Raw genomic sequence first — 15,471 nt, forward strand, 5'->3', positions numbered from 1 at the left:
GTCCTAGTGGGACGAACTTGGACTTGGGAGTCAGAAGACCCGGGTTCTAATTTTTCTCTGCCACTTGTCTGCTCTGTGACCTTCTTCATGCCTCAGTTTCCTCATATTTAAAGTGGGGATTAAATCCCACTCCCTCCTACCTAGGCCGGGAGCCCCATGCAGGATTGGGACTGTGTCTAACCTCTTTTTTTCCTTGGAATCTAAGTTATTTCTATGTGCCAGGCCCGGTACTTAGCATTGGGTTAGATATAAGGCAATCAGATTGGACACATTCCAGTCCTACGTGGGACACACAGTTTTAATCCCCATTTTATAGATGAGGTCATTTAGGCATAGAGATGTTTAGTGACTTGCCCAAGGTCACACATCAGAAAAATGGTGGATATAAGACAATCAGATTGGACACATTCCAGTCCTACGTGGGACACACAGTTTTGATTCCCATTTTATAGATGTCATTTAGGCATAGAGATGTTTAGTGACTTGCCCAAGGTCACACATCAGAAAAATGGTGGATATAAGACAATCAGATTGGACACATTCCAGTCCTACGTGGGACACACAGTTTTAATTCCCATTTTATAGATGTCATTTAGGCATAGAGATGTTTAGTGACTTGCCCATGGTCACACATCAGAAAAATGGTGGAGCTGGAATTAGAACCCAGGTCTTTCTGATTCCCAGGTCCATACTCTACCCAGTAATCCTTGCTGCTTCTCAACTAGAAAACCTTTTATCTATCTGCCCTTAGAACAATATCTAACACATATTGAGTGCTTAAAATACCACAATTATTATCACTGTTATTACATGAGAATCTGGTCAGCCCCATGTTGGAAGTTGAGAAACAGGGTGGTCTAATGGTTAGAGAATGGATCTGGGAATCAATCTGATTAGTTTGCTTCTACCCTAGTGCGTAAAACAGTGCCTAGCACATACTAAGCACTTAACAAATACCATTCAAAAAAAAAAGGCATAGCTGAATTAAACTCAGAATAATTTATCCCACAATATTTATTTTTGAAGGTGAGCCAATTGGCATTTGAACCTTTGGTCTTAGGCATTTATAAATGTGTTCTGGAGCTGCTGGGACTTCCATTCAGCTTTTCTGGGGAGTAGACATCTAGTAGGCTGTTTTTCTGATCCATTCCATCTTGGAATGGATCCAAGATATGGATCCAAGATATGATAAGTAAAAAGTACATTTTTTTTACTCTATTTATTTATTTATTTAATTTATTTATACATATCTATTCTATTTCATTTTGTTAGTATGTTTGGTTTTGTTCTCTGTCTCCCCCTTTTAGACTGTGAGCCCACTGTTGGGTAGGGACTGTCTCTCTATATGTTGCCAATTTGTACTTCCCAAGCGCTTAGTACAGTGCTCTGCACATAGTAAGCGCTCAATAAATACGATTGATGATGATGATGGAGGGCACCAAGATGGTCCCCAGAAAGCTGCCAAAGGCCATAAAAAAGGAAGCTGGTATTTTTCCGTTTAGGCATTTCGTGTTTTCCTTTCTAGTCAACAATTGCAGTTGAAAGGACTGGGATCCCTTGATGAAACTGTTTAGGTTTTGCAGGTGCAGAAGATTTAATTTTTATATAAGCCCAAGTAGAGATTTAATTGCTGCTCTTCGGAAGTGCAAAACAAGAGAATGTAATAATTAGAACTGTCATTGCACGCTTTCTCTTACCCCGATGCTGACATGAGCTGGTTTAAAAATCTATTTTTAACCCGTGCTTCAGTGGTAACTCCTACTTTTTTGTTTCCTTTCAAAAATCGTCCGACTGGATTTATTTATTGCAAATTTTATGAAGTGCAATGTCAAGTGCTTTAGATGAAAGATGGGGAAATAAGCCTGTGCCTGAATAAAGACTGTAGCTAGAGAGGTTTTGTTTTTTAACTCACAGACGAGGAACCACAGAATCCATTGGATCTAGCCAGCAAAATAGAAGGCCAATTACCCATATTAATTGGTGAAAATATTTTGCCTGAATATCAGATTTAGAAAGCTCAAATTGGCTAGACAGTTTCTTACAGTGCTTTTAAGTGGCTGTTCTCGTCCCTCCCTCTCCCCCCACCCACACTCATATAAAATTCTGGCATTATCAAATTTCGTCCTTAGAAGGGATTGTGGTGAGTCAGTGAGATTAGTGTGACTGGTGGAAACTGGAACCCTTCATGGTGGCATGGATCGGGCTGCAGAAGGGGTATTAAAAAAATGTTTTTTGATGGGGGACGTCTTAGACTGCATATTGAGACCATGGCCTAATTTGTCCTGTGAGCTTGTAACATCGTAAGGGAACAAAATGTGGACGTTTTTTTCCCAGGCACATGGAGAGCATGGGATTCCTGAATATGGATGAAAGGAGAAGGATGGGATTTTTTTCTGGCTCTTTGGGAATAAGAGAAGTTGTGGAAGGAGACAGGTACAAAAGAGGATAAAGGGTAGGATAAAAACGGAACTTCCCCCTAATATTATGGATTCTTAACCGGCTGGCATCCTCCGCAAATGGACACTTAAGCACGGCTTCTGCTCTCTGAGGCATTTATTAAAACAGGTTTCCATTATTGCTAAGTCTAAACAGATGAAATGCAGAAACCAATTTTCTTCATGCTAGACTAATTAAAAACAAGGCAAGGAAAGACTCGGGGGGAGGGGGATTTTTTATTTTTAACGACTTCAGGCTGAGTAATACTTCTCAACCTAGCCTCTGCTGTTCGTGTCCTGAAATCGAGGGGGAATGGAGTCTGTGAAAGTGTGATGGTTTGTTTGGGCTTTTCCTCAGGGAAATTGAGGAGAGGTGCGGGTGTGTGTGTCCTCGGAGCCATCCTCCTTAAGCGTGACAGTGGCCGGGGAGCAAAAAACTTGAAACGAAGAGGAAGGGAAGAGGTGGTTAAAAGCTTGTGAGCTCCTCATGGGGAGTGAATGTCTCTGCCAACTCTGTTGTAGTATGCTCTCCCAATTACTTAGCACAGTGCTCTGCACACAGTAAGCACTCAATAAATACCTTTAATTGATTAAAAGGCAAGTTTAAGATTTCTCCTGTGAGCCCAAGAGCCTTGGGACAAGGAACACCCTCTGACCAAATCCATCTTTTAAACATGGTGATTCATTCATTCATTCAGTCAGTCGTATTTATTGAGCGCTTACTGTGTGCGGAGCACTGTACTAAGCGCTTGGGAAGTTCAAATCGGCAACATATAGAGATGGTCCCTACCCAACAACGGGCTCACAGTCGAGAAGGGGGAGACAGACAACAAAACAAAACATGTGGACAGGTGTCAAAATCGTCAGAACAAATAGAAATAAAGCTATATGCACATCATTAACAAAATAAATAGAATAGTAAATATGTACAAGTAAAATGAATCAATTAATAAATCTGTACAAATATATATATGTACAAGTGCTTTGGGGAGGGGAAGGAGGTAGGGCGGAGGGGATGGGGAGGAGGAGAGGATGTTTATTGACCCTTTCCGCCTCCACTCCGTGTTTATCCTCATTTGAAGGATGGGCGCTGTCTTTCTACATCAGAGCAGTTGCATCATGCACCACAAGGTGATGAGTGCATTGCAAAAAATTCACAGTTTTATAAGCATGAATTTAGTCCTCAACATGATTTCCATCTGTCTGGATGAAAACCTCTTAAGTGGTTTTGGATTCTGGTAGCTCAGAGATTGCCAATCTCCCTGTGGATAGTTGTGAGAATTGGTCCCAGTTGTTGCGTTTCCGCAAACAGTTAACAAATTTCGGTTAGCCGGGGACATATTCAGGCCACTCTTAATAGAGAACTTTCACTTCGGTCAGACCCCAGAGGGCGATTTCCAGAGGGTCACTCAGCTGACTTTCCCGACTTCTTTTTTTTAATTAGGGCTTTTCCCCAAATTAGGCTCTGCCATGTAGCATTTTTTTACAGTTGAAAATTCTGTTGTTCTGTGATGCGAGTACCCAGAAATCTGGTACATGGAAACTGTAATTAAGATGAACATCTTAAAGATTTCACTGCAGCCTTCCAGAAGTCGGAATGTGAAATTAACTCAGTTAACATTTATTAAGCCCCCATGGCATGGGTGGCATGACCAGCATGGCACTAGGTTCCAAGGAGAGGAGAGACACATCACAGGAAGACAGTAGTCTCTGGCTTGGCAGAGCTCAGAGTTTATTATAAGACAAACAAACGCGATGAATATTGTTAGATACAGAGGTCTCAGCCAAAACTGTGTCCCTTAGAAGACCTCCAGACAGATCAATCAATCAATCAGTCAACTGTATTTATTGAGCGCTTACTGTGTGCAGAGTACTGTACTAAGTGCTTGGGAAGTACAAGTTGGCAACATATAGAGAGAGTCCCTACCCAACAGTGGGCTCACAGTCTAAAAGGGGGAGACAGAGAACAAAACCAAACATACTAACAAAATAAAATAAATAGAATAGATATGTACAAGTAAAATAAATAGAGTAATAAATATGTACAAACATATATACATATATACAGGTGCTGTGGGGAAGGGAAGGAAGTAAGATGAGGGGGATGGAGAGGGGGACGAGGGGGAGAGGAAGGAAGGGGCTCAGTCTGGGAAGGCCTCCTGGAGGAGGTGAGCTCTCAGTAGGATATCAGCTCTCAGATATGGCTGAAAGCTGGGAGGGAAATTCCGGGTAAGGAAAGGGCAAAACCTATCTGAACCAAAGGACAAAGGAGGTGGTTTACCTATATTTCCCAGAAGCCATTGGGATATTCTGGGAAAAATTTGCTCTTCCTTCCATAGGTGTACAGCTACACTGCCTATAAGCAGGCTTGGGGTGGAACTTAGGTTTTATAAGGGGTTGTTCCAGAGAAAAAGCCTTGAAATATCAGGCCTTGAATACCTCTGTCTTTATTCCTTCCAAGTGCCATATGGATTAAACATGGATTATTGCCAGTGTTCTGTTTGAGAATATAGTGCAGGGATTGTCCCTGTTGCTGAATTGTACTTTCCAAGCATTTAGTACAGTGCTGTACACACAAGTGCTCAATAAATATGATTGAATGAATGAATGAAAGGTAACTGGGGCTTTTGTAGAACTAGAATGTGAGCCTGCTGTTGGGTAGGGACCGTCTCTATATGTTGCCGACTTGTACTTCCCAAGTGCTTAGTACGGTGCTCGGCACACAGTATGCGCTCAATAAATACGATTTAATGAATGAATGAACTGCAAATGGGATTTAGACTACCTTCTCTACCCCTTATTTTCTCGCACTGTAAAGAAGAGGGCACATTTTTATTTGAATCCTCATTCAGATCAGACAGAAAGGTGGCACAAATCTCACCAAGCATGAGCTTCTGAATCAAATGAATATGCATATATGTGTGTGTGTGTGTGTGTGTGTGTGTATGTGTAAGTGTATAGGTTAGATAACAAAATGTTAGCTTTATTTTATTCTAGCTTCATTTTTATTTATTCTAGTGACTTGACACCTGTCCGCATGTTTTGTTTTGTTGTCTGTCTCCCCCTTCTAGACTGTGAGCCCATTGTTGGGTAGGGACCGTCTCTATATGTTGCCAACTTGTACTTCCCAAGCGCTTAGTACAGTGCTCTGCACATAGCGCTCAATAAATACAGTTGAATGAATGAATGAAGTATATGCATGTACTCAGTTATTTTATCATACAGGTTTTCACCAGGCATTTTGGCTATCATGCAGTTAGGGAATTAGGGCACCTTCCAGCAGTGAACATCTGTTGCACATCAAGTAACAGTATTATTGAGCACTTACTTTGTGAATAGCACGGTGCTAAGCATTTGGGAGAATACAACGGAGTTGGTAGACACATTTGCTGCCCTCAAAGAGGTTGCAGTCTAAAGGTGTCTAACTAGATTGTAATACATACCATATGTTGAAAGAAGGAGTTTATTACTCTATTTATTTATCTTACTTGTACATATCCTATTTATTTTATTTTGTTAATATGTTTGGTTTTGTTTGGTTTTGTTCTCTGTCTCCCCCTTTTAGACTGTGAGCCCACTGTTGGGTAGGGACTGTCTCTATATGTTGCCAATTTGTACTTCCCAAGCGCTTAGTACAGTGCTCTGCACATAGTAAGCGCTCAATAAATACGATTGATGATGATGATGACGATGACTACAGTGTGAGTGTTCCTTGCCATGAGGTTCCTCCAAAATGTAAGTGCTGAATTTTAGGAGAGGGAAGGACCAGCAAAGTTGGGACCTGTGAACAGGAGACTTGTTGTGAGCTGAGCAGTTTACTTCTACTTTAATATCACTGTGGTAGTGCAGGCCCCAGCATTCATTCATTGATTCAATCAATCATCCATTGTCAGTGCTTTGCACATAGTAAGCGCTTAATAAATACCATCATTATTATTATATTTATTGAGCACTTACTGTGTGCAAAACATTGAGAAAGTACAATACAACAATAAATGGACACATTCCCTGCCCACAACAAGCTTTCAGTCTAGAGTCAAGCTTACAGTCACTTTGTACAACCCAGCCCTCACACTTCGCTCCTCTAATGCTGTCCTTCTCTCTGTGCCTCCATCTCGCCTGTCTCACCGCAGACCCCTGGATCACATCCTGCCTCTGGCCTGAAACACCCTCCCTCCTCAAACCCAAATTACAGTTACTCTCCCCCTGCCCCCTTCAAAGCCTTATTGAAGGCACAAGAGGCCTTCCCAGACAAAGCCCCACTTTTCCTCATCACCCATGCCCTTCTTTGTTGCCCTGACTTGCCTGTAACTTTATTTATATTGATGTCTGTCTCCCCCCTTCTAGACTGTAAACTCACTGTGGGCTGGGAATGTCATTGTTTATTGTTGTATTGTAATTTCCCAAGCACTTAGTACAGTGCACTTCACACAGTAAGTGCTCAATAGATCCTAATAAATGAATGGAGGAGCTGGCAGAATTAGTGCCTGCCCACAGAGGACACAGTCTAATGGGGAAGGATAGCAGGTATTGACTCTCCATCTTACAGATGAGGAAACTGAGGCCCACAGAAATTAAGTAACTTACCCAAGGTCACAAACCAGGCAGTTGGCTGTCAGCATTAGAACCCAGGTCCCCTGACTCCAAGGGCCATTCTCTTTCCACTAAGACCATACTGCTTCCCTCTTAGCTAGCATCCTGTTATAACTAACTGCTTTCCCCACTCCCACCAGTTTACTTGGTACGTGTGGGTTTGCACTATCAGCTCTTGAAATGAATCACTTATCTACGAGTATTACTCTAGGACATAATTTGTCTCATTTGTGGGTCTGTGACTTATGAATGAAAGCAAGCTGGTGGAAATCTTGGATCCACACACCCAAGTCTGCTAATTCTGTTGCATTTTACTTTCCCAAGCACTTAATACAATGCTCTGTACGTAGTAAACACTCAATAGATACGATTGATTGGTTGACTGATCCCTTTGCCCTACCCCTGCTCCCCGCCCCACAGTGCTTGTGTATATATGTACATATCTGTAATTCTGTTTATTCATATTAATGCCTGTTTAGTTGTTTTGGTGTATATATATCTATAATTCTATTCATTTATATCGATGTTATTGATGCCTATTTACTTGTTTTGATATCTGTCTCCAGACAAAGATTGTCTCTTTTGCTGAATTGTACTTACCAAGTGCTTAGTACAGTGCTGTGCACACAGTAAGCACTCAATAAATGATTGAATGAGCGAATAAATGAGGTTAGGTGCAGGGACTGTTGTTTCTATGTGTTTAACATCTTTTATTCATTCAGTCATATTTATTCATTCATTCATCCATTTAGTCATATTTATTGAGTGCTTACTGTGTGCAGATCGCTGTACTAAGCACTTGGGAAAGTACAGACAGCAATAAACAGGGACATTTCCTGCCCACAACGAGTTTGCAGTCTAGAAGTGGGGGAGACAGACGTCAGTGCGAACACATAAAGTTACAGATATGTACGTTAAGTGCTTAGGGCTGGGAGGGGGGTATCTATCCCGATGCTTACTATGGAGTCTGACACATAATAAGCACTTAAATACCATCAAATAAACAAAACAAAAAAAATTATAGGTAGTTAAGGCCTACCAAAAGTGCTTACTACTACTACCACTACTAGTAATAGTAATTGTGGTACTTTTAAAGAACTGGTGTTGTCTTATGCTGTCCAGTAGTTTCCGACTCATAGCGACTGCTTGGACACCTCTCTCCCAGAATGCTTCACCTCCATCTGCAATCGTTCTGGTAGTGTATCCATAGAGTTTTCTAGGTAAAAATAAGGAAGTGGTTGACCATTGCCTCCTTCTGCGCTTTAAACTGAGTCTCCACCCTCGACTCTCTCCCGGGCTGCTGCCGCCCAGCACAGGTGAGTTTTGACTTGTAGCAGATTGCCTTCCATTCGCTAGCCACCGGCCAAGCTAGGAAGGGAATGAGTAGGCCTCTGCTCGACTCTCCCTCCCGTAGTCGAGACGGGTAGAGTACTGGAAACTCTCCAGGTGTGACCCTAAGAGGGGGTTTTAAGGACTTTACTAAGTGCCAAAGACATAAAATGATCAGATTGGATTCACAGCTACAGGAGATGAATCAATCAGTGATGTTTATTGAGCACTTACTGTGTGCAGAGCACTGTACTAAGTGCTTGGGAGAGTACAAGGTAATAAAAGTGGTGGACAATAATGATCCCTACCCTCAAGGAGCTTACAGTATAGAGGAAGAACACTTAGGACTCTGTATGCCACTGCTGTTGTTGCTAATGCTTTTGATTTAAGCCCTGTTCAGTGCTTTTAACTGTTCCCTTCGGGCATTTCGTACTTACCCAACCCTCACAGCACTTACAGACATATCCATAACTCATTTATTTACATTAATGTCTGTCTACCCCTCTTGTATTATACTCCCCCATGTGTTTAGTACAGTTCTCTGCACACATTAAGCACTCGGTAAATACTATCGATTGATTGTTACATCATGAGGTGGTAGTATCATGAGGTGGTAGTATAGAGAAGCAGCGTGGCTCAGTGGAAAGAGCCTGGGCTTTGGAGTAAGAGGTCATGGGTTCGAATTCCGGCTCCGCCACATGTCTGCTGTGTGACCTTGGGCAAGTCACTTAACTTCTCTGAGCCTCAGTTACCTCATCTGTAAAATGGGGATTGACTGTGAGCCCCACATGGGACAACCTGATCACCTTGTATCCCCCCAGCACTTGGAACAGTGCTTTGCACATAGTAAGCGCTTAACAAATGCCATTATTTTTAGAGAGGCAGCGTGGCTCAGTGGGAAAGAGCATGGGCTTTGGAGGCAGAGGTCATGGGTTCAAATCCCGGCTCCGCCGACTGTCAGCTGTGTGACTTTGGGCAAGTCACTTAACTTCTCTGGTCCTCAATTCCCTCATCTTTAAAACGGGGATTAAGACTGTGAGCCCTCCGTGGGACAACCTGATCACCTTGTAACCTCCCCAGCGCTTAGAACAGTGCTTTGCACATAGTAAGCACTTAATAAATGCCATCATTAATTAATTAATTAGTATTGGCTGAACAGTTACTTAGGATTCATTCATTCATTTCAATCATATTTGTTGAGTGCTTACTGTGTGCAGAGCACTGTACTAAGCACTTGGAAAGTACAATTCGGCAACAAGTGGAGACAATCCCTACCCAGCAACGGGCCCACAGTCTAGAAGGGAGGAGACAGGCAATAAAACAAAACAAGTAGACAATATATATAAATATAAATGAATATAAATAAATAGGATTATAGATATATACACATCTTTAATAAAATAAATAGAATGATAAATAAGTACATGTAGACACAGGTGCTCTGGGGCGGGGAGGGGTGTGGAGCAGAGGGAGGGAGTTGGAGTGATGGGGAAGGGAGGAGGAGCAGAGGAAAAGGGGGGCTCAATCTGGGAAGGCCTCCTGGAGGAGCTGCGCTTTCAGGATATACTTTCTATTGCAGCTCCTATAGTCATTAACAGATTTTATCTTTGATGAGCATGTTCCATTCCCAGTTGTAAAAAGAAGGAAACTAGACTACTATTTTAAATGCTTTTCTCATGGAATCCCTTGTTTCCGGGGGTTTTATTTTATTATTATGATTTTTTCATGAATGTCCTTAATGTGCTAGACACCACAGTATGTGTGAAAACAGACATTGAGAAGGTGAAATAGAAATAAATCGGGAGAGATGGGACAGAGTGATAACTGTTTCTTTTTATTCCTGTCTGGGAAGGTAGGCCACTAGAAATAGATCAACACCATTTTAAAATGCCAAGGGGAGATGTTTGGTTGGATCAGAAAAGAGAAAATATTTTCTAGAGTTGGGATAGAGCAGCAGTCATGAGGAATCTTTTCTTTTTAATCTTTTCTTTTTCTTTCTAAGTGAAGCAGCATGGCTCAGTGGCAAGAGCCCAGGCTTGGGGGTCAGAGGTTGTGGGTTCTAATCCCGGCTCTGCCACTTGTCTGCTGTGGGACATTGGGCAAATCACTTCATTTCTCTATGCCTCAGTTACCTCATCTGTAAAATGGGGATTAAGATTGTGAATCCCATGTGGGACAGGGATTGTGTCCAACCAGATTTGCTTGTATCCACCCCAGTGCTTAATTCTGTGCCTGACATATTGTAGGTGCTTAACAAATACCACAGTTACTATCACTATTAATAATGTTATTATTATAATCATTCATTGTGGCATGAAAATGCTAAAATGAACAGAACTTGCCCACCACATGGTTGGATGGGAACACTCTGATCCCTCTTGACAGTATGTGTCTGTTTTTTGTCATATCATACTCTCCCAAGTGGTTAGTACACTCCTTTGCACACAATAAACACTCAGTAAATACATTTGAATGAATGGGGGAAGCTAGTGGGATCTGACTTGCTCCCTTTGCTTTTCCCTTTGCTTTTCAAGCACTTAGTACAGTGCTCTGCACACAGTAAGCGCTCAATAAATATGATTGATTGATTGATTGATTTCCCCCCCTCCAAGCCCCACAGCACTTGTGTACCTATCTGTCATTTTATTTATTTGTATTGATGTCTGTTCATTTGTATTGATGTCTTTTTCCACCCCTCTAGACCGTAAGCTCATTGTGGGCAGGGATTGTCACTATTGTACTTTATTCAGTGCTCTGCACACAGTAAGTGCTTAATAAAAATGAATGAATGAATGATTGAGTCTGTCTTGTGATGCAGAGTTGTATAGCTGTCTTCTACTCTCTTTCTCCCAGCTCTTACTATGCCGGGTGAACGTCCAATTCTTGCCCCATTAACTCCCTCCAGAAAAAGGCTCCTGGTTAAAGAGCCCTATCAACCTTGATGAGTTCTTTGGTGGGTAATAATAATAATTATGGTAGTTGCTAAGCACTTGCTATGTGCCAAGCACTGTTCTAAATGCTGAGGGAGAAACAACGTAATCAGGTTGGATACAGTCTCTGTCCCACAAGGGGCTCACAGTCTTAATCCCCATTTTTCAGATGAGGTAACTAAGGCCCAGGGAAGTGAAGTGAGTTTCCTAAGGTCACAGGGGAGACATGTGGCAGAGGCAGGATTAGAACCCAGGTCCTTTAGACTTCCAGGCCTGTGCTCTAGGCAGGGGTGAGAGCAGGCATTGGTCACTCCTCTCCTAAGTAACAGTGATTTGAGCTGTTTCTGTTTGGCCCCTGGAGAGACCCTTCAGCAGAACTGCACACTGGACAGTTGTCCACAGTGTTGTACGGTGCGCAATAATAATTGTGGGATTTGTTAATCACTCACTAAGTGCCAGGGATGGATACAAGCAAATCAGGATGGACAAAGTCTCTGTCCCATATAGGGTTCACAGTCTTAATCCCCATTTTACAGATTAGGGAGCTGAGGCCCAGAGAAGTGAAGGGACTGACCCAAGGCCACACAGCAGACAAGCGGCAGAGCTGGGATTAGGAACTTCTGGCTCCCGGGCCCATGCTCTATCCACTATACCAAGTTGCTTCTCTACTCTATGCTGCATCAAATGGTCAGCAGGCACCACTCATGGTTGTATTGGAAGAAATTGTTGGTCAGGGTGAAATTTTCTTTAGGCCTACGATTACAGAGAGCTGCTTTCTTTGTTTCTTCCCTGAGGAAAAGTTGGCTTTCTCACTTGGTAGCTAGAGCCTCCAACCATCCCTGAATAACCAAAAATGAAAGCATCATTCCTGTTGAACAAGATGAAAGGCTCCAGGAGTACTCTGAGGACTCCACTCCATCTTAACCCCATGTCCCAGGATCAGAAAATCAAAAGCCGGCAGGCCTATGGATGCCAGCTCCCTCCCTCACTGCTCTCCTCGGTAAGCGCTTTTGATTCAGCTACAGCTGGTTCCCCAACTTCACAGAGGCTAAAGCCAACCAGGTAATCTCTAGGGAAACTTAACCCGAGACCAGTATGCAGAATCAAAGGAGGCTTTGGTCATTAACTGGCTTTATCTTCCCTCTTTTCAGAGGTACAGTTCAAAAGCAGTTTCCCAAATCTCAGATCAGAAGGGAGGAAGAATTTCCAGTTTACTTGGTTTGCATAGACCAACTCCCACACACCAAGGGTTTCATTGTCTAGAATGGTTTCACTGATTGGGTTTTTTAATTGCCTTTTGAGCCAAAGAGGGGAGAAAAAAGAGATGCCTTTTAGATACATTCCCTGAGATTATGCCGAATTATCCATGAGCTTGGGGGAATTGTAGAGTATCATTGTTCTGATACCTGAGACTTTCAATCATCATTTAAGGAAACCTCAAAAACTACCAAATTATATTTGAAATACATAGCTGTACCTCAGTGCTTATAGAGTTTTAGCTGGGATGTCATTCTAAATGAAATTTTCTTCATCAGATTCTTGGTGAACAAACCCAAATTTGTATTTATCCTCAACTGTGACGTCTTAACAGGCCAACCTAACTGGTTGCAAAACTGTCATGGAACACATTTGCGTTTTAACCATTCAGATAATCTCTAAAGCTCATTATGGGCAGGAAATATGGCTGCTAGTTCTGTTGCATTGTATGCCCCACACATAGTAAGTGCTCAATAAATGCCACTGACTGATTGATTGATAATTGGTTTGCCAATTAATGTTGAGGGAATTTGATATTGAAAATTACTTAGACTGTGAAACCCATGTCGAATAGGACTGTGTCCAGCGTGGCTCGCTTGTATCTACCCCAGTGCTTAGAACAGTGCTTTTGATGCATGGTAAGTGCTTAACAAATATAATAGTAATTATAATGATTCGACTTAGATCAGCATATTTTGGACACATAATAAGGAGGACTAATTCTCTGGAGAAGACGCTAATGGTAGAAAAAGTCCACGGAAAACGTGGACGAGACAGACCAGAAGCTAGATGGTCTAGCTAGAAACCATAACAGTGATAACGGGGGAATCATTAGAAAGGTTACAGATTATGGCAGAAGACAGGAAATTCTGGAGAAAATCTATCCACAGTGTCACAATGATTCGGAAACAACTCGACGGTACTTGGTAATAAAATAATATTAACAGTAATTTAACGCAAAAGCTTTAGAGTGAGGTTGTGTACATGGCTTTTTCATGTGCATGAGCTTTCTCCCAGTTGTTTGCCTTGTGATTGGCAGAGCGCTCCACCCAATAAATAGCTGTAGCCAAGTAGCCTAGGTTAGACTGTAGGCTAAATTGCAGACTGTAGCCCTCTAGACTGTAAGCTGTTTGTGGGGAGGGAGTTTGTCTGTTTATTGTTATATTGTACTCTCCCAAGCACTTAGTATAGTGCTCTGCACACAGGAAGCGTGAAATAAATATAATTGAATGAATGAATGAGTAAATACTCTCCCATGTGCTTAGTAGAGTGCTCTGCACACAGTAATGCTCAATATATATGTTTGTACATATCTATTACTCTATTTATTTATTTTGTTTCTACATATTTATTCTATTTATTTTATTTTGTTAATATGTTTTGTTTTGTTCTCTGTCTCCCCCTTCTAGACTGTGAGCCCACTGTTGGGTAGGGACCGTCTCTATATGTTGCCAACTTGTACTTCCCAAGCGCTTAGTACAGTGCTCTGCACACAGTAAGCGCTCAATAAATACGATTGAATGAATGAATGACTGAGTGGCAGTAGAATCTCTCCACTTTGCCCATAATAATAATAGTAGTAATAATAATAATGGCATTTGTTAAGGCTTACTATGTGCCAAGCACTGTCTAAGCGCTGGGTTAGATACAAGGTAATCAGGTTGTCCCCACGTGGGGCTCACAGTCTTAACCCCCAGATGAGGTAACTGAAGCACAGAGAAGTTGTGACTTGCCCAAGGTCACACAGCAGACTAGTGGCGAAGCAGGGATTGGAACCCCACATCCTCTGACTCCCAAGCCCGTGATTTTTCCATTAAGCCACGCTGCTTCTCAGCCCGCCATCAAAATATCTGGGCTCAGAAGACTGTTCTGAAGACACACAGGGTGGCTAGAGAGTTGAAGATGAGGCCTGGAGTTTGGAAAAGCCCGGAATGCTATCTTACGATTGGTGGTCATCAGAGTACCTTCAGCGAGCAGGTAGGTGAGGCCAGTGAGTTGGGTTATTTTCCAAAAATGTTGGTCTTAATGTAAGAAATGACAGTAGTGGATCAAGCTAATAGTACATCCACACCTGTATTCTACCTCAGTGGGAATAGCCACCCAGCCCAGTATTATGCCTTGGGGGCATTAAGATACTTGAATACTTGATACTTGATACTCGACCCACATCCTCCCCTGGGCGTGGAATGCCCTCCCTCTGCCCATCCGCCAAGCTAGCTCTCTTCCTTCCTTCAAGCCCCTACTGAGAGCTCACCTCCTCCAGGAGGCCTTCCCAGACTGAGCCCCTTCCTTCCTCTCCCCCTCACCCCCCTCTGCATCCCCCATCTTACCTCCTTCCCTTCCCCACATCACCTGTATATATGTATATATGCCTGTACATATTTATTACTCTATTTATTTTACTTGTACATATCTGTTCTATTTATTTTATTTTGTTAGTATGTTTGGTTTTGTTCTCTGTCTCCCCCTTTAAGACTGTGAGCCCACTGTTGGGTAGGGACTGTCTCTATATGTTGCCATCTTGTACTTCCCAAGCGCTTAGCACAGTGCTCTGCACACAGTAAGTGCTCAATAAATACGATTGATTGATTCAATAATCAATCAATCGTATTTATTGAGCACTTGCTGTGTGCAGAGCACTGTGCTAAGCGCTTGGGAGAGTGCAGTATAACAGAGTTGGTAGACACATTCCGTGCCCGCAATGATCTTAGTCTATAGGATACTTCGTGATTGTCCTGTTGTCTACTAGCATTTAGATTGGCACTATTAGGTTTGACCTATTCAGATTTGATTGGGAAAATTATCTTTCGGAATGCCTTTGGTCCATGCTGAGATCATCAGCATGACCCATTTGGCTTTATAGAAACAGTGTGGCTCAGTGGAAAGAGCACGGGCGTGGGAGTCTGAGGTCATGGGTTCAAATTCCG

The 15,471-nt window shown here is 42.3% G+C and overlaps 1 protein-coding gene and 1 non-coding gene across 9 annotated transcripts in view; one reads left to right on the plus strand and one right to left on the minus strand.

The window, feature by feature from the left end:
* Positions 1-15,471, plus strand: part of TNIK (TRAF2 and NCK interacting kinase) — a 560,172-nt gene that overhangs the window by 195,774 nt on the left and 348,927 nt on the right. The window lies entirely within an intron of this gene.
* LOC119938541 lies at positions 8,355-8,492 on the minus strand. Its single transcript, XR_005454455.1, has one exon. It is a non-coding gene; the product is annotated as a small nucleolar RNA SNORA7 (small nucleolar RNA).

Source organism: Tachyglossus aculeatus, chromosome 1 (assembly GCF_015852505.1).
Source record: "Tachyglossus aculeatus isolate mTacAcu1 chromosome 1, mTacAcu1.pri, whole genome shotgun sequence".
Lineage (NCBI taxonomy): Eukaryota > Metazoa > Chordata > Mammalia > Monotremata > Tachyglossidae > Tachyglossus > Tachyglossus aculeatus.